At 37.7% G+C, this 20,924-nt stretch overlaps 1 protein-coding gene and 1 long non-coding RNA gene across 5 annotated transcripts in view; one reads left to right on the forward strand and one right to left on the reverse strand.

The window, feature by feature from the left end:
* NAALADL2 (N-acetylated alpha-linked acidic dipeptidase like 2) overlaps nucleotides 1-20,924 on the reverse strand; it is a 1,624,416-nt gene that overhangs the window by 988,210 nt on the left and 615,282 nt on the right. The window lies entirely within an intron of this gene.
* LOC112584506 overlaps nucleotides 1-20,924 on the forward strand; it is a 70,975-nt gene that overhangs the window by 42,135 nt on the left and 7,916 nt on the right. Inside the window, exon 2 of the long non-coding RNA XR_003108731.3 lies at nucleotides 9,532-9,588. This is a non-coding gene — a long non-coding RNA (uncharacterized LOC112584506). The remainder of the gene's footprint in view (nucleotides 1-9,531; nucleotides 9,589-20,924) is intronic.

Raw genomic sequence — 20,924 nt, forward strand, 5'->3', positions numbered from 1 at the left:
CCATAGTTCATCAGGTACTCTGTCTATCAGATCTAGTCAAGGACAAAAATGGTATGGACCTAACAGAAGTGGAAGATATTAAGAACAGGTGGCAAGAATACACAGAAGAACTGTACAAAACAGATCTTACAACCCAGATAATCACGATGGTGTGATCACTCACCTAGAGCCAGAGATTCTGGAATGTGAAGTCAAGTGGGCCTTAGAAAGCATCACTACGAACAAAGCTGGTGGAGGTGATGGAATTCCAGTTGAGCTATTTCAAATCCTGAAAGATGATGCTGTGAAAATGCTGCACTCAATATGCCAGCAAATTTGGAAAACTCAGCAGTGGCCACAGGACTGGAAAAGGTCAGTTTTCATTCCAATCCCAAAGAAAGGCAATGCCAAAGAATGCTCAAACTACCACACAATTGCACTCATCTCACATGCTAGTAAAGTAATGCTCAAAATTCTCCAAGCCAGGCTTCAGCAATATGTGAACCGTGAACTTCCTGATGTTCAAGCTGGTTTTAGAAAAGGCAGAGGAACCAGAGATCAAATTGCCAACATCTGCTGGATCATGGAAAAAGCAAGAGAGTTCCAGAAAAACATCTATTTCTGCTTTATTGACTATGCCAAAGCCTTTGACTGTGTTGATCACAATAAACTGTGGAAAATACTGAAAGAGATGGGAATACAAGACCACCTGACCTGCCTCTTGAGAAACCTATATGCAGGTCAGGAAGCTACAGTTAGAACTGGACATGGAACAACAGACTGGTTCCAAATAGGAAAAGGAGTATATCAAGACTATATACTGTCACCCTGCTTATTTAACTTACATTCAGAGTACATCATGAGAAATGCTGAGCTGGATGAAGTACAAGCTGGAATCAAGATTGCCGGGGAAATATCAATAACCTCAGATATGCAGATGACACCAGCCTTATGGCAGAAAGTGAAGAGGAACTAAAAAGCCTCTTGATGAAAGTGAAAGAGGAGAGTGAAAAAATTGGCTTAAAGTCCAACATTCAGAAAACTAAGATCATGGCATCTGGTCCCATCACTTCATGGGAAATAGATGGGGAAACAGTGGAAACAGTGTCAGACTTTATTTTGGGGGGCTCCAAAATCACTGTATAAGGTGATTGAAGTCATGAAATTAAAAGACACTTATCCTTGGGAGGAAAGTTATGACCAACCTAGATAGCATATTAAAAAGCAGAAATATTACTTTGCCAACAAAGGTCCATCTAGTCAAGGCTATAGTTTTTCCAGTGGTCATGTATGGATGTGAGAGTTGGCCTGTGAAGAAAGCTGAGCGCCAAAGAATTGATGCTTTTGAACTGTGGTGTTGGAGAATACTCTTGAGAGTCCCTTGAACTGCAAGGAGATCCAACCAGTCCATCCTAAAGGAGACCAGTCCTGGTTGTTCATTGGAAGGATATGCTGAGGCTGAAACTCCAATACTTTGGCCACCTCATGGGAAGAGTTGACTCATTGGAAAAGACTCTGATGCTGGGAGGGATTGGGGGCAGGAGGAAAAGGGGACGACAGAGGATGTGATGGCTGGATGGCATCACCAACTTGATGCACATAAGTTTGGGTAAACTCCAGGAATTGGTGATGGACAGGGAGGCCTGGCGTGCTGCGATTCATGGGGTCACAAATAGTCGGACAGGACTGAGCGACTGAACTGAACTGACTTGCACCAAAATTCATTGATAGAGAGTAACTTGATTACAAATCAGGAAATCTAAATACAGTTCCAAGATTTGCTCTAGGCAAGACTAACTCACAAACCTACCATGAGAATTGCAGGTCTTTAAGTTTCCTCAGGTGTAAAATGGGGTATTTTGCTTAAAAGATAAATAACAGCTAGCAAATCATGTCTGCAATTTGAATCCTACTACATACATGACTTTTGTGTGTTTGGTGGGATACAGATGTGTTTTCCAATAAATACGCCCCAGTATTTGGCTGCCTCCACTTCCTTATCTGTAAAATGGGATAATAATAAAGCACCATGTTGATGGTTGTCTGTGTCATGCATAAAGATAATGCCTGACATATAGTTGCTAAGTCTGCTAAGTCGCTTCAGTTGTGTCTAACTCTGTGCGACCCCATAGATGGCAGCCCACCAGGCTCCTCCGTCCCTGGGATTTTCCAGGCAAGAACACTGGAGTGGGTTGCCATTTCCTTCTCCAATGCATGAAAGTGAAAAATGAAAGTGAAGTCGTGCAGTCGTGTCCGACTTTTTGCGACCCCATGGACTGCAGCCCACCAAGCTCCTCCGTCCGTGGGATTTTCCAGGCAAGAGTACTGGAGTGGGGTGCCATATAGTTAGTGCTACATAAATGCTTGCTATTATTATTATTATTATTATAGAAAATAAATCAAGTAATTTTCAATACCAGATGCCTGTTTTCTTTTGAAGTCAATTAGAAATAAGAATACAGGGAGTTTTCAGATAATACTAACTATACTGACTAGAATTCTAATGATGTCAGCTTACCAAACATGAAAATAGCCTCAATCCAAGGGAACATGATTAAATACACTAGTTATCTTCAATTTTTCTTTGTTGTTGTTATACCTCTTCTATTGTTTCTCTCCTTTGATTTTTAGTTAAATCTCCCTCTCTGTTGTTTCTTACCCTTTTCTCAATTTAGCATTTTCTCTTGTTGCTATTTTTATATTCATTTACCCTTTTCTTTAAGCATTAATAGTTTTTACCTGTCTGCCATTATTGCAGATAATTGCTTAGGGATACAAATGAAAACCAACAAATAAAACTGGGAGCTCTCAATTATCAAGGCTCTATTAGTTTTCAGTAAGGTAGGCATACAACCCAAGAGGAGGGAGCAGAGGTAGGCAATTCTGGAAGCATTCAGTATACTGCAACCTTAATTCAGTGTGTTTTAAAAGAAGACAGGGACTATAGATAAATCAATCTACTTGATTAATGAAAGTAGTCAACAGAACTTGTTGTTGTTGTTTAGTCACTAAGTCAAGTCCGATTCTTTGGGACCCATTTACTGCATGCAGCATGCCAGGCTCCTCTGTCCTTCACTATATCCTAGAGTTTGCTCAAATTCATGTCTGAGTCTGTGATGCTATTTAACCAACAGAACTTATACTGGTTGTGTAAAACCATAATATACATCTGATTTTCTTAAAATTCAGTATTCTTAAATTAAAAAAAAAAATTGATTGATGTATACTCTAGTGAGATGAGCAACTGAAACTTCAGTGCCCTGCTTTCCTTTCTTATTCTCCTGACCCTCCTTGTTCCAAGACATATAGTCAGTTGGAAGTGTCTTTACTTGAATTTTTTTTTTTACATGTTACTATTAAGCATATAATACTGTCTCATGTTTGGATTACTCAACGATTCAGATAGGGTTTATTATTAGATTTTGATATAAATCACTACATCTCTGTATTTTCACAAATATTTTAAGTCACATAATATGAGCAATTTAAAAGGCTAATATTTTTAAATTCCAACTGATTTGCAATGTAGCTGAATACAAGATATCCTAGTAGAAAATTCTATTGGAGAAGGCAATGGCACCCCACTCCAATACTTTTGCCTAGAAAATCCCATGGACGGAGGAGCCTGGTAGGCTGTGGTCCACGGGGTTGCTAGAGTGGGACACGACTGAGCGATTTCACTTTCACTTTTCACTTTCATGCATTAGAGAAGGAAATGGCAACCCACTCCAGTGTTCTTGCCTGGAGAATCCCAGGGACGGGGGAGCCTGGTGGGCTGCCGTCTATGGGGTCGCACAGAGTTGGACACGACTGAAGCGACTTAGCAGTAGAAAATTCTATAAGCTGTTTTTATCTCATTTCTTAAGTGTAAGTTTTAAAAAGCTTATGAACATTTCCATTACTCATTACTGTTGTTTTCTGAGAAGTGTAATTGAAATTAGAAAATTACGTGATGCAAGTATGATGTCTGAAAAACATGCAATTCATTAACACAATACAACCAAAAAGCTAATAAAACAACTTTCCCTAAGCAAATTATATGCTTGTTCACTAGGAGAAAGGTTAACAGACGTTTTCCTCTTTTGAGAGAAAAAAACTAAATTCTTTAAAATTATAAGCTTGAATTGTATGCCATAATTTTTAATTTTCTTAAACTAATAAAATGAAGACATTTATTTATGGAATCAAGGAGATTATTTCCATTACCACATTGGAGAGAGAAATAATCTGACTGAGATTTTTACTTTTTAACCAATGAGTTTATCTGTGTACGTTTATCTAAATGACTTACCTGGGTAATACTTAAAAGAAAATTATTCAGTTTCAGGTATCATGTTTTCTTACCACATTTTTTTGCCATCCTTTTTTTAGTTGTTTTTTGTTTGTTTGTTTTTCCTTTCCTCCTCTGGCCTTTCTACTTTGTCCCTAAATTGCCAGAATCAGTAAATATTACAGGATGATGTCAACATTGTTTTCTAAACTCTGAAGCATAAATAGGCAAAGAATCACCATTCAGTTAGGTCTCTCCACCTCTGATGGAGTTAGTACAAAAGAAAATTTTAAATAGTACTTAACACTGACAATTGATAAATATTATGAAGGAACTATAAAAAGAATAGTTGACAGCTTAAGCAGATAATAAACATGTCATAAACTATATAAATTGTGAACAGAATTCTTATAAAAATTATATATTAGAAATAAGATCTGTTTTTAAATAACATTAAAATTTTGACATTTTCTAAACTGAAACTGACTCAGGGTAATGAAATCACAGTCTGGTTATGGAAATTGACATTGTTTTCTTTTGTATTAACCATATAAAATCTGGAAAATCTCTCTGCAGATGAGATCCTATAATTTTATATCCGCATATCCGCATCTTGTGGCTTTTCCCACCCCTTTATGAAAGAAATTTTGGTTAACTAGCCACTATTACCATTCATTTTTTGCTGCACTCTTATATATTCATTTTGTCATTTAAATTTTATTATACTAAATTGTGTTAATCCTTAAAAGAATAAAAGAGTTTAATTTGTAAAATAAATAAAATGTACAATGTTAATAAAATTCAGAAATTTAAGTGGCAAACTTAAATATGAGGTAATTACCCCCTAAAAAATTATATATCATTGTTACCTACTAAAAATAAATAGTTAATTTTAGTTTTTGGTTGTTGTATTTTAAAGTGTTAAGAATGCTTAGAGATATGGAATTCCATGAGGAGATGAATACTAAATGAATTATTGCTTCTGGATTTTATGCCCAGGACATTTTCCCCCTCTTCCTCCAAGGGCCTTCACATAACTCTTCCAGCCTTTAATATATACATGGTTAGAATCAAGTCTTCAAAAACACCAAACCAAATATTATTTTCAGTTACAGTGACACCCAGATAAAAGATTTGGACCACAGACCTGCTATTTTTTTTGCAATTTTTTGTGTTACATGTTTTACTGAATAGTGTCCAATACACACCCCAATTCATGTATACCCAGAGCCTGTGAATGTAACCTTAATGGAAACAGTCTTTCCAAGTGTAAATAAGTTAAGATGAGGTCATACTGGACTGGGCTTCCTGATGGCTCAGTGGTAAAAAATCTGCCTGCCGATGTAGGAGATGTAAAAGATGCAGGTTTAATCCCTAGATTGGGAAGTTACCCTGGAGGAGGGCATGGCAATCCATTCCTATATTCTTGCCTGGAGAATCCCATGGACAAAGGAGCCTGACAGACTACAGTCCATCGTGTCACAAGGAGTTAGACAAGACTGAAGTGACTTAGCATGCATGTACGCATACTGGAGTAGGATGAGTCCATAATCTAAAAGTCTGATGTCCTATAAGATGAAGGAAAGATGGACACAGAAACAAATACGGAGAACACCATTTGATGATGGAGGTAGAGACTGGAATGATGTGTCCACAACCAAGGAACACCAATGATTGCCAGCAACACCGAACACTAAAAGAAAGGCATGGACCTGTTCCCTACAATTGTTGAGAATATGGCCCTTCTGACATCTTGATTTCAGACATCTAGCCTCCAGAACTTAACAGAATAAACTTCTGTTGTTTTAAGCCACCAAGTTTATGGTACTTTTTCTGAATAGTCCTGGAAAATTAACACACATATTATTTTTTAAATTCCTTATTTATTGCTATCTCTTGATAGCAATGACTGATACATCTTTCTATGCCATTTATATCCTAACACTTATCTACACAGATAAAAGTCCTCAACAGAAATGGAGGTTTCTCCATGAAGGCCGCTTGTGTCACTTCCTTTAAGATGTCTCCCCTGATCTCTGTGACTTGGGCAGTTCCCCCATCTCCATCTCCCATGTCACTTGGGACAATTACAATTTTATATTGTTTCAGTTTGCCTCACTCACTTGAAGACAAGCCCCATGAGAACAGACACTTGATTTGCTTCTGCTTGCTCCTGTATCCCCAGCATCTAGAACACTTCTTTACTCATAGTAGGGAGAAAAATGGTAAAGAAATGAATGAATGTTAATATCTTCTCATGTCTCCAATCCCAATTCCTTGTTTTTCCTTTTGAATTGCATATTTTTTAAAGAACTTCTCTTACTATACTTATTTCCTTTTTACAGCTATTATACTGCATCATAGGAATTATTAACAAGAAAGGTCAGGGAATATTTACTTGTCTTTTTCCAAAATAAATATGCCTGATTTCATCTCATTTCACCCCAGTAATATTTTCGTAGGAGAAAAGAGCACCAATGTATGTGAGGAGTTTTTGTTGTTTTTACATGCCTCTTTTTCTTCCTTTCTGGTAGAAGGGACTAGAAGAAAACAGAAGACCTGGTATTGGGCCTAGATTTTCAACACTTTCTTATAAAATACAATAAAGAAGAATAGTCCATTCACTTCCTGAGTGTTCCACTGTTAGTCAACCAAAGAAATTACATTGCTTCAAATCAGTAATGATCTTTCACAACTGAGCCCCACTTTTTTCCAGCTTTTATTCCAATGGCATCCAGTCCCATTACTTCATGGCAAATAGATGGGGAAACAGTGGAAACAGTGTCAGACTTTATTTTTCTGGGCTCCAAAATCACTGCAGATGGTGATTGCAGCCATGAAATTAAAACACGCTTACTCCTTGGAAGGAAAGTTATGACAAACCTAGACAACATATTAAATAACATCTTCAGGTCTGCCTACAAAGAGTTCTAGGTCAAAGTCAACAAGTTTATAGGTGGTTCTCAAAATGCTAAATACAGAAATGATAACACCCTACAGCCTAGTTGTTCTTATTAATTTTTTTCATATTTACTGCCATAGCCTCAGAGTCACAGGTGTATTTTGTTAAGGCTTAAACTAAAGGATCATCTAAAAAGCAGGAGAGTTCCAGAAAAACATCTATTTCTGCTTTGTTGACTATACCAAAGTCTTTGACTGTGTGGATCACAATAAACTGTGGAAAATACTGAAAGAGATGGGAATACCAGACCACCTGACCTGTCTCTTGAGAAATCTGTATGCAGGTCAGGAAGCAACAGTTAGAACTGGACATGGAACAACAGACTGGTTCCAAATAGGAAAAGGAGTACGTCAAGGCTGTATATTGTCACCCTGCTTATTTAACTTATATGCAGAGTACATCATGAGAAATGCTGGGCTGGAAGAAGCACAAGCTGGAATCAAGATTGCCGGGAGAAATATCAATAACCTCAGACATGCAGATGACACCACCCTTATGGCAGAAAGTGAAGAAGAATTAAAGAGCCTCTTGATGAAAGTGAAAGAGGAGACTGAAAATGTTGGCTTAAAGCTCAACATTCAGAAAAGAGACACTGATGTATAGAACAGTCTTATGGACTCTGTGGGAGAGGGAGAGGGTGGGAAGATTTGGGAGAATGGCATTGAAACTTGTAAAATATCATGTATGAAATGAGTTGCCAGTCCAGGTTCGATGCACGATACTGGAGGCTTGGGGCTGGTGCACTGGGACGACCCAGAGGGATGGAATGGGGAGGGAGGAGGGAGGAGGGTTCAGGATGGGGAACACATGTATACCTGTGGCGGATTCATTTTGATATTTGGCAAATCTAATACAGTTATGTAAAGTTTAAAAATAAAATAAAATTAAAAAAAAAAGAAAAAATAAATAAATAAATAAAAAAAAAAAAGAAAGAAAACGAAGATCATGGCTTCCAGTCCCATCACTTCATGCAAATAGATGGGGAAACAGTATAAACAGTGGCTGACTTTATTTTGGGGGGCTCCAAAATCACTGCAGATGGTGATTGCAGCCATTAAATTAAAAGACACTTATCCTTGGAAGGAAAGTTATGACCAACCTAGACACATATTAAAAAGCAGAGACATTACTCTGCCAACTAATGTCCATCTAGTCAAGGCTATGGTTTTTCCAGTGGTCATGTATGGATGTGAGAGTTGGACTATAAAGAAAGCTGAGCACCGACGAATTGATGCTTTTGAACTGTGGTGTTGGAGAAGATGCTTGAGAGTCCCTTGGACTGCAAGGAGATCCAACCAGCCATCCTAAAGGAGACCCATCCTGGGTGTTCCTTGGAAGGACTGATGTTGAAGCTGAGACTCCAATACTTTGGCCACCTGATGCGAAGAGCTGACTCATTGGAAAAGACCCTCATGCTGGGAAAGATTGAGGGCAGGAGGAGAAGGGGATGACAGAGGATGAGATGGCTGGATGGCATCACTGACTCAATGGACATGAGTTTGGATGGACTCTGGGAGTTGGTGATGGACAGGGAGGTCTGGTGTGCTGTGGTTCATGGAGTCGCAAAGAGTCGGACACGACTGAGCAACTGAACTGAACTGAACTGAGGTACCAAAATTAACTCTTCTAACAGATCATTCTAGGAAACTATGCCATCCATGTAAGCCATGGTATTGCTTAGTAAAATAAAATAGTACTGTATGATTTATTTTATATTTTAAATTTATTCGGATCACTTTTAATATGACCTTTTCAATGACTATGAGGCTTTTCAATAAGTCACATCTACTGCCTGGGAAAGTCTTACAGAAAAATAAGGCTAGAAGCACTGCATTCACACAGACATTGCCTTTCCTGGAGGTTTTATTTAGTCATGTGCAAACATGCACAGTAATCTTACACATGGCACTTGATTTGAATGCTAATGTTTCCAAACACAATACTGACTCATAGTAAAAATCATTATGTGTCTATTCTCTCAAGTGAACAATAAAGCTTGTGCTCGAGTTTCAAATCACCTTATTCTCAAGGACAGACTTTATCACTTCTATCTCCAATCAGAAGTATATTTTAATTGCTTATTCTTTTCTGGCTTCTTTCTCCTTCATCTGTCTTCCAGCTTTTTGTTATTTTTGTATATAAGGTGATGAGTTTCAGGGTAGAAGATAGGACATATCTGATGGTACTGAATGGCAGCTAATATTCTTATACAAATTTTAAATAAAACATATGCTAAATGAAGAAAATTATAAATGATTCTAAAGAATATACTTCCATAAATATAAGTAAAACTTCCATTTTGTTTTCTCCCACATCTTAGAGCATTTCAGAGTCCACATATGGATGCCAAGAATGTGGCCGAATATCTGTCATTCAGGTAATATTTTCACAATTTTTAGGTCTTAACTTGATTATATTTGTAGAAACTCTATTTTCAATAAGGTATTACCTGGGTTATTAGTAATTTTACTTATTTTATTAAACTTCAATTTTAATTTTAAATGTTCATTTTAAAAAGGACTTTTCTATCATGGAAATCCATTGGTAACCTAAAAATAAACCAATGATAATAAATTTTCAATGAATTTTAAATCTCAACTCGAATATAAGCTCCATGAAGGTGAGGATTTTGTCTTTTATTCACTGTTCTACCTCAAGTACTTACAGTAGCATCTATACATAGTTATTACTCAGAAAAAAAATGTGTTGAATGAGCAAAGAATAAATATGGTGAAAGGTAAGTTGAAACTATCAATAACTTTTGTACTTTTCTGTTCCACAAAGATAATTCTCTAAATATCATGGGTTTTTATTCCCATAAATTCTTATTCATCTCAAGAGCAAAGGAAGTTCTTATAAAATATGACAGAATCTGGCATTTGTGTACAGCCTATACATAAATGCTTATATGTTTATTCACTGAAATATGTTAATTTCTGATAGTGAGCAGGGTTTTATCATGTTACTGTTTAATTCTATGTTGTCCTGATGTTATTATTGTATAAAGTTCAATAATTCAATTTCCAAGTTGACAAAAGCTGTAAGTCAGTGAGCGCTTTTCTCTTTTGACTACAAATAGAATCACTGGCAGAAATTTAAATAATACCAATGCCTGAATTCCAAATACCCTGGGCCAATCAAATCAGAATCTACTGGAAATGAGGCTAACCATCCACATTGTTTGTAAAAGCTCCCATGTGATTCAGACTGTACAGACATTACTGAGAGCCACTGATCTAGGACAAAATTGAAAAGCCATTTGTCTATCTAGAATACACCCTCTATCAGTCTTGAGCTTTTAAAATTTGTCTTCATGCAACCCAGCTTTTCCCCTGTTTTATTAAGTTTGAAAATTTCCTCTCAGGTTTCCATATGCACAATTTTAAAAAGCTATCCTTATTTAAAACTATCTCGAAAAAAAAGCAATCCTTCACTTTAATCTGTTATAATATAACTTCTATAAAACCCTCCTAGTAGCTCCCATTTTTTGGAACTAAAATCTTCTGAATTGACTTAGAAAATAATATTTATCTCTTAGGAGGCACAAAGCTTCATTTTCTCACTCCTTCTCTTGGCTCAGGATTGGTAATGGACAGCGTGTAAATTGTACGCTGCATAACATAATGGAGAAAATATATTTCAGACATGAGAGTGTGACAGCGGAGTGAGCCCACAATTGTGCCAACATGATCAGATAAGACAGAAAAATACCCTAGGTTGCCAATAACTTAAGAAACATTAAATCAATAATTTCAATTTAGGACCAAAGTAGGAATGGGTGTCTGATGGAGGTGTTTATCAAAGGGATGGGGGGGCTGCATTCACAGAAATTCAATTCCCCTATATGAACTCCAAGATCCATCATTTGGATAAGGCTCTGTTCTACTCTCATGCAAACTGATTTATCTACATATTACACCATATTTTTTTTTTCAACAGGAAATCTGCTTCTATAGTTCCCATAAGGAATTTATGACCATTGTTATTTAAGGACATCAGTTGAATCAGCAAAGAATTATTATGTTAGGACAATGGGGAAATCTAGACATATAACTAAAACAAAAAAATTAAAACAGAAAATAAAATGTCCTTGCTATCTATGATGGTTACCATTTTCCTTGGTGTCAAGGCATGAAACCCTACTATACCTGATTTTTCTATATCTACATGTAATTAACAACCACATCTTATAAAATATATCTTTCAAAAAAGGTTTTGCCTACCCCAGTTTTACATTCTCCCTGCATCGCCTCTTTGGGGCCTTAGATTTTCAATCTTGAATTTCGGTTAGAGCCTCTGAACTTGTTTTCTTTCCTACTATCCTTCTTGCACATTACTGGCAGATTAATATTTTTAAAATCCCACTATCATCATCTTGTCCTGGTAAAAGTTTTCTTACCAACCGACAACATAAAAACGAAAATCTACTATCAGATATTTCTTATGTGATTTTATTCTCAACAAATTTTTCATCACAACCTTTTATTTCTTCTCTAATTTGTTAAACATATAAATACTACCTTAAATTGCTTTTTGAGGAACAAAGTGAAATTTTATTTCTGACATCATATAATGTAAAATATGCAGCCAGAAATATTTGCAATTAAATATTAACTTCACTACCAGCTTATTGATTGTGTCCCCCCAAAATTCACATGTTGTAATCCTAACTCTTTGTACCCCAGAATGTGACTTTACTTGGAAATACGATGATTGCAGATGTAATGCGTTAAGATGAGTCAGACTGATTTACCGTCCTTATAAAAAGGGGAAGTTTGAACACATACAGACACAAACACACACACGGAATGCTGTATGGAGATTGGAATCATGCCAATGAACTACCAGAAGCTAACAGAGACAGTTCTAGAATAGTTCCTTCCCTAGTGCCTTAAGAGGAAGGATGTCTTGCCTACAGCTTCATTCCAAAATTGTGAGGCGATAAATCTGTGCTATGTAAGCCACTTAGTTTGTAGCACTTAACTTCAGCAACCCTAGGAAACCAATACATTGACTGAATCATTATTTCACAGGTTTTAGTTGAATTATTTTCATTAAAAAATGGGGATTGTATTAATAACATCTATATCACATGATTGCTATGAGGACTATGGAAAAGACTCTGATGCTGGGAAAGATTGAGGGCAAGAGAAGGAGGGGACAGAGTATGAGAGGGTTGGATGGTATCATCGAGTCAATAGACATGAGTTTGAGCAAACTCTGGGAGATAGTGAAGGACAGGGAAGCCTGGCACACACTACAGTCCATGGGGTCACAAAGAGACCAGACTGAGCGACTGAACAACAAATGAGACACTGTTTGTAAAGTAATACCAGATCTGAATATAGGAGTTATTTTTCTCTCCTGTTTCCACTGCTTCTAATTTATGTGAGCTATAGGTACCTGAGAAAGGTAAAGCTTCTCTGGGCATTAGTTGCTTCAACTGTAAAATGGTAAAAAGACTTTACCTGACAGCAGCCTGTGTCAGAGGACCTGCAGTCCCTTCGAGTTCAAAATTCTCTGGCCCTGATCAGAGCTCGTATCCAGGCTGACAATTTATTCTTCAGGTGATGATACAACTTGAACTATGACTGACATTATTGGAGAAGGAAATGGCAACCCACTCCAGTGTTCTTGCCTGGAGAATCCCAGGGACGGCGGAGCCTGGTGGGCTGCCATCTATGGGGTTGCACAGAGTCGGACACGACTGAGTGACTTAGCACCAGCAGCAGCATGACTGACATTAGCAGTTTTTGTTCTTTACATTCTGAGAATTAACTTACAGTATATCAAATGTGGTTTTATAATCTAAAAAAATCCTAATAGTTTTCACTCATGACTATTAATGTTTATGGTAAAAATATTTTTACATTAATTCTAAAAGATAAGATTTGCTATTTTTTCTTTTTAAATTAAGAATAAATATTTTATTGTTATATTTATTTTATCATGGTTGGCAAAGATCCTTTAAAGTCTAAATTTCTTCATTAGCATTGTTGAAATAAAGGACCATTCATGAATGTGTCTGTGTTTGTGCATGCTCAGCTGTGTCCAACTGTTTGTGACCTCATGGACTACAGCCTGCCAGGCTCCTCTGTCCAAGGGATTTTCCAGACAAGAATACTGGAGTGGGTTGCCATTTCTTTTTGCAGTAATCTTCAGAACCCAGGAATTGAAACTGTGTCTCTTGTGGGTCCTGCATTGGCAGGCAGATTTTTACCATTGAGCCACCTGGGAAGCCTTGAATGTTAGAGCATTAGTTTTTATACTCTAACAATGAACGGTCAATGGCTACAGCAGTCATGAGCAGTACATTAATTTTGCAAAATTTTAATCAGATGATCAAGTGTTTGGTCTGAAAGAATGAAGGAAGTTCTTCATTTCCACTGGAAGGGGTGCTAACTCCTATAGTTGAAGATGGATGGAGTCATCTTCATTTTCTTAAAAACCTAACTTTATGTTCCATGTGTTCCTAGAGTGCAGAATTTGTCCCATGAAACAATAAATGCCCCCTACTGATGCTGGGAAAGATTGAGGGCAAGAGGAGAAGGGCGTTGACAGAGCATGAGATGGTAAGACAGCATCACTGGCTCATGGACATGAGTTTGAGTGAGTTCAGGGAGACAGTGAAGAGCAGGGAAAGCTAGCATGCTGCAGTTCGTGGGGTCAGAGTCGGACATGACTTAGGGACGAAACAACAACGCTGATCTTTGTTCACTGCCACTCCAAAATTTAGAATTTAATACCCATTTAATTAGGAATTAATTTGCTAACCAATATTTATGAAGTTATAATTCCAAGCCATTTTGAGACACTGTAAAAGGAGCAATTTTAGGAATTAATCACCAATTAGAACACATCCCTAGCTCAATAAACTTTAGAGAACTGTATATAATGTCCAAGCGTTAAAGTTCATATTAATTAAGTTACGCTTCCCAGTGTTAGCAAGTAACTACTACTTCAATTTGAGTACAGAATGACTCATTTTCTAACTAAGGGCTAAATTCTACCATTTAACATTAGAGATAACATGCTGAAAATATACGTACTATTAGAAATAAATGAAACACTGCAGCTTCATTGAGTTTATAGTGATGAAGAAATAAAAATATAGTAACTGTTATCAGATAAACATGAGATTATTTATATATCATATATACATATACATAGAGACACATGTACACATTGATCAGGTGGTTCTAGGTATTTTCAAATAGAAATTTCTCATAGAAATTCTAATATTTCTAATCAGAAATTTATATATATATATATATATATATATATACATACATACACACACACACAGAGAAGGGTATAGCTTTTATTACTTTTTATGTAATGCATACATGTGTGCTCAGTCATGTCCAACTCTTTGTGACCCCATGGGCTGCAGTACACCAGAGTTTCCCATCCCTCACTATCTCCCAGAGTTTGCTCAAACTCATGTCCATTGAGTCAATGATGCCATCCAACCCTCATCCTCTGTCATCCCCTTTACCTCTTATCCTCAATCTTTCTCGGCATTAGAGTCTTTTCCAATGAGTCAGTTTTTGCATCAGGTAGCCAAAGTATTGGAGCTTCAACTTCAGCATCAGTCCTTCCAATGAATATTCAGGACTGATTTCTTTTAGGATGGACTGATTGGATCTCCTTGCAGTCCAAGGGACTTGCAAGAGTCTTCTCCAACACCACAGTTCAAAAGCAACTATTCTTTAGTGCTCAGCCTCTTCATTGTCCAACTCTCACATCCATACATGACTACTGAAAAAACCATAGCTTTAACTAGAGACACCTTTGTTGGCAAAGTGATGTCTCTGCTTTTTAATACACTGCCTAGGTTTGTCATAGCTATTCTTCCAAGGAGCAAGTGTCTTTTAATTCTGTGGCTGCAGTCACTATCCACAGTGATTTTGGAGCCCAAGAAAATGAAATTTGACAGTTTCTATATTTTCACCATCTATTTGCCATGAAGTGATAGGACCTGATGCCATGATCTTCATTTTTTTGAATGTTGAGCCACCTTTTTCACTGTCCTCTTTCACCTTCATCAAGAGGCTCTTTGGTTCTCCTTCACTTTCTGCCATAAGGGTGGTGTTATTTGCATATCTGAGGTTATTGATATTTCTCCTGGCAATCTTGATTCCAGCTTGTTCTTTATCCAGCCTGGCATTTCATATGATATATTCTGCATATAAGTTTAATAAGCAGGGTGACAATATGCAGCCTTGATGCACTCCTTTCCCAGTTTTGAATAAGTCCATTGTTCCATGTCTGTTTCTAACTGTTGCTTCCTCACCTGTATACAGGTTTCTCAGGAGGCAGGTAGTGTGGTCTGGTATTCCCATCTCATTAAGAATATTCAACCGATTTTTGTGATCCACACAGTCAAAGGCTTTAGCATAGTCAAAGAAGCAGAAATCGATTTTTTTTTAATTCCCCTGCTTTTTATATGATCCAGTGTATGTTGACAATTTGATCTCTGTTTCCACTGCCTTTTCTAAATCCAGTTTGTACATCTGAAAGTTCTTGGTTCACGAACTGCTAAAGGATTGAAGGATTTTGAGCATAACATTGCTGGCATGTGAAATGAGTACAATTATACAGTAATGGGAACATTCTTTGGCACTGCCCTTCTTTTGGATTGGTAGTGAAACTGATTTTTTCCAGTCCTGGGGCCACTCTTGAGTTTTCCAAATTTGCTGGCATAAGAGTACAGCACTTTAACAGCATCATCTTTTAGGACTTGAAATAGTTCAGCTGGAATTTCATCACCTCCACTAGCTTTGTTCTTAGTAATGCTTCCTAAGGCCCATTTAACTTCACACTCCAGGATGTCTGGCTCTAGGTGAATGACCATACTATTGTAGTTATTTGGGCCATTAAGAGCTTTTTTGTACAGTTCTTCTGTGTATTTATTGCCACCTTTTCTTATTCTTGTCTGTTTTTGTTTGATCCTTGCTGTTTTTGTCCTTTATTGTACCTATCTCTGCAAAAAATGTTCCCTTGGTATCTCCAGCTTTATTAAAGAAGTCTCTAGTCTTTCCCATTCTATTGTTTTCCTGTATTTCTTTGCATTGTTCACTTAAGAAGGCTTTCTTCTCTCTCCTTGCTATTCTCTGGAACTCTGCGTTCAGTTGGGAATATCTTTCCCTTTCTCCTGCTTTCACTTCTCTTTCTTTCTCAGTTATTTGTAATGCCTCCTCAGACAACCCCTTTGCCTTATTGCATTTCTTTTTCTTGGGAATGGTTGGTCACCACCTCCTGTACAGTGTTACAAACCTCTGTCCATAGTTCTTCAGGCATTCTGTCTACCAGATCTAGTCCCTTGAATCTATTCACAGTAAAATCATAAGGGATTTGATTTAGGTCATAGCTGAAGGGCCTAGTGATCGTCCCTGCTTTCTTCACTTTAAGCATGAATTTTGCAATAAGGAGTTCATGATCTGAGCCACAGTCACCTCCAGGATTTGTTTTTGCTGACTGTATAGAGCTTCTCCATTTTCAGCTGCAAAGAATATAATCAATCTGATTTAAGTACTGACCAGTCATCTGGTGATGTCCATGTGTAGAGTAGTCTCTTGTCTTCATATAAAATAGATAACTAATGAGAACCTACTGTATAACACAGGAAACTTAACTAGGTGCTGTGTGGTGACCTAAATGGGAAGGAAATTTAATAAAGAGGGGTATATGGAGAAGGCAATGGCAATCCACTCCAGTACTCTTGCCTGGAAAATCCCATGGACGGAGGAGCCTGGTAGGCTGCAGTCCATGGGGTCGCTAAGAGTCGGACACGACTGAGCGACTTCACTTTCACTTTTCACTTTCATGAATTGGAGAAGGAAATGGCAACCCACTCTAGTGTTCTTGCCTGGAGAATCCCAGGGACGGCAGGCCCTGGTGGGCTGCTGTCTATGGGGTCGCACAGAGTTAGACACGACTGAAGCGACTTAGCAGCAGCAGCACATATATACCTATAGCTGATTCGCTTTGCTGTACAGCAGAAACTAACACAACATTGTAAAGCAACTATACTCCAATAAAAGTTAAAAAAAAAGAATTTAGATGGGAGTCTGGTACAGGAAGAGAGCCATCACCAGAGATAACTATGATGACTATGAGCAAGGGGTGGTAAAAGAGTAAACTCAACAGAGTCTGTTTGTTCAAAGTCCACTGTGTCCTATTTTCTCTGCATGACATGGCAAACACTTCTTTACCAAACATTTGCTTTTCCCATCTCCTGTGAATTGTCTTTCTTCCTTTCCAAGTCCAAGACCCATACCCCTTCTTAGATCAGTATAGCAATAAGCCTCAATTGCCTGAATGTCAAGGAGCATCTCATTGTCTTTGTGGGGCTCCTGTATGTACACAATTAAATTTTTCTTCTGTTAATCTGTCTTACATCAGTTTAATTAATAGAACAGCCAAAGGAACCTAGAAGGGTAGAGGAAAATTTTTTCGTTTCTGGCAATTCAAAGATGGCCAATTCAACTGAAAGAATGATTCATATTCATCAACATCTGTGAATCACTTCTAAAAATGATTAGCTCATCATATTATTTCCATCACATAGCTTTATATTCTTCTGAATCTATGATTCTGTTCAAGTGAAATGTGATCAGTACCAAACATGACTTTTAATCCTCATCAGATTAATTACCATTCTCAGTTTGAGTCTAAATATCAAACAATGTCCTTGCTATGTTTTTTGATATTTTTCCCTGATATTCCAAGTTCAAAGTGCTCAGGTGTCATGACATCTGTATAGAAGTATGATCTTGTGAACCGTGTATTGGGCAAACTGGAATTCTCAAAACACTTTTTAGTTCTAAAATGCAAATGATCTGAGAAAGCAGTTCAGTATATACCTTTGGAAAGTTTGTACAATCTCACCAAATGGTGGAGTTAAAGTAAACCACATCTCCAAATACTTTCCAAACATTGATAACTAAAAGTACATTCAGTTCAGTTCAGTCGCTCAGTCATGTCCAACTCTTTGCAGCCCCATGAACTTCAGCATGCCAAGCCTCCTCTCCATCACCAACTCCCAGAGTTTATCCAAATTCATGTCCATTGAGTCAGTGATGCCATCTAACCATCTCATCCTCTGTCATCCCCTTCTCTTCCTACTTTTCAATTTCCCAACATCGGGGTCTTTTCAAATGAGTGAGCTCTTTGCATTGGGTGGCCAAAATATTGGAGTTTCAGCTTCAAAATCACTCCTTCCAATGAAAACCCAGGTCTGATTTCCTTTAGGATGGACTCCTTGGACCTCCTTGCAGTCCAAGGGACTCTCAAGAGTCTTCTCCAACACTGCAGTTCAAAAGTATCAGTTCTTTGGTGCCCAGTTTTCTTTATAGTCCAACTCTCACATCCATATATGACCACTGGAAAAACCATAACCTTGACTAGACAGACCTTTGTTGACAAAGTAATGTCTCTACTTTTTAATATGTGTCTAGGTTGGTCATAACTTTCCATCCAAGGAATAAGTGCCTTTTAATTTCATGGCTGCAATCACCATCTGCAGTGATTTTGGAGCCCAAAAAAAGTCTGTCACTGTTTCCACTGTTTCCCCATGTATTTCCCATGAAGTGATGGGAAAAGATGCCATGATCTTAGTTTTCTGAATGTTGAGCTTTAAGCCAACTTTTTTGCTCTCTTCTTACACTTTCATCAAGAGGTTCTTTAGTTCCTCTTCACTTTCAACCATAAGGGTGGTGTCATCTGCATGTCTGAGGTTATTGATATTTCTCCTGGCAATCTTGATTCCAGCTTGTGCTTCTTCCAGCCCAGCATTTCTCATGATGTACTCTGCATGTAAGTTAAACAAACAGGGTGACAATATACAGACTTGATACACTCCTTTTCCTATCTGGAACCAGTCTGTTGTTCCATGTCCAGTTCTAACTGTTGCTTCCTGACCTGCATATGGGTTTCTCAAGAGGCAGGTCCAGTGGTCATGTATTCCCATCTCTTTCAGAATTTTCCACACTTTATTGTGATCCACAGTCAAAGGCTTTGGCATAGTCAATAAAGCAGATATAGATCTTTTTCTGGAACTCTTGCTTTTTTGATGATCCAGTGAATGTTGGCTTTTTGATCTCTGATTCCTCTGCCTTTTCTAATACCAGCTCGAACCTCTGGAAGTTCATGGTTCACGTATTGCTGAAACCTGGCTTGGAGAATTTTGAGCATTACTTTACTAGCGTGTGAGATGAGTGCAATTGTGCGGTAGTTTGAGCATTCTTTGGCATTGCCTTTCTTTGGGATTGGAGTGAAAACTGACATTTTCCACTCCTGTGGCCATTGCTGAGTTTTCCAAATTTACTGACATACTGAGTGCAGCACTTTCACAGCATCATCTTTTAGGATTTGAAATAGCTCAACTGGAATTCCATCACCTCCACTAGCTTTGTTCATAGTGATACTTCCTAAGGCCCACTTCACATTCCAGGATGTCTGGCTTTAGGTGAGTGATCACACCATCGTGATTATCTGGGTTGTGAGGATCTTTTTTATATGGTTCTTCTGTGTATTCTTGCCATCTCTTCTTAATATCTTCTGCTTCTGTTAGGTCCATCCCATTTCTGTCCTTCATTGAGCCCATCTTTGCATGAAATATTCCCTTGGTATCTCTAATTTTCTTGAAGAGATCTCTAGTCTTTCCTATTCTATTGTTTTTCCTCTATTTTTTTGCATTGATCACTGAGGAAGGCTTTCTTATCTCTCCTTGCTATTCTTTGGAGTTCTGCATTCAAATGGGTATATCTTTCCTTTTCTCCTTTTTTTTTTTTTTTTTTTTTTTTGGCTTCTCTTCTTTTCACAGCTATTTGTAAGGCCTTGTCAGACAGTCATTTTGCTTTTTTTGCATTTATTTTCTTTGGGGATGGTCTTGATCCCTTTCTCCTGTACAATGTCCTGAACCTCTGTCCATAGTTCATCAGGCACTCTATCAGATCTAGTCTATCGGATCTATCTATCAGATCTAGTCCCTTAAATCTATCTCTCACTTCCACTGTATAATTATAAGGGATTTGATTTAGGTCATACCTGAATGGTCTAGTGGTTTTCCCTACACTCTTCAATTTCAGCCTGAATTTGGCAATAAGAAGTTCGTGATCTGAGCCACAGTCAGCTCCCAGTCTTGTTTTTGCTGACTGTATAGAGCTTCTCCATCTTTGGCTGAATATAATCAATATAATCAATCTGATTTCGGTGTTGACCATCTGGTGATGTCCATGTGTAGAGTCTTCTCTTGTGTTGTTGGAAGAGGGTGTTTGCTATGACCAGTGCTTTCTCTTGGCAAAACTCTATTAGCCTTTGCCCTGCTTCATTCTTTACTCCAAGGCCAAATTTGTCTGTCATTCCAGGTGTTTCTTGACTTCCTACTTTAGCACTCCAGTCCCCTATAATGAAAAGGACATCTTTTTTGGATGTTAATTCTAAAAGGTCTTGTAGGTCTTCGTAGAACCATTCAACTTCAGCTTCTTCAGCATTACTGGTCTGGGAATAGACTTGGATTACCATGATATTGACTGGTCTGCCTTGGAAGTGATCAGAGATCATTCTGTCATTTTTGAGATTGCATCCAAGTACTGCATTTCAGACTCTTGTTGATTATGATGGCTACTCCATTTCTTCTGAGGGATTCCTGCCCACAGTAGTAGATATAATGGTCATCTGAGTTAAATTCACCCATTCCAGTCCACC

This window comes from Bubalus bubalis, chromosome 1, assembly GCF_019923935.1.
Source record: "Bubalus bubalis isolate 160015118507 breed Murrah chromosome 1, NDDB_SH_1, whole genome shotgun sequence".
Lineage (NCBI taxonomy): Eukaryota > Metazoa > Chordata > Mammalia > Artiodactyla > Bovidae > Bubalus > Bubalus bubalis.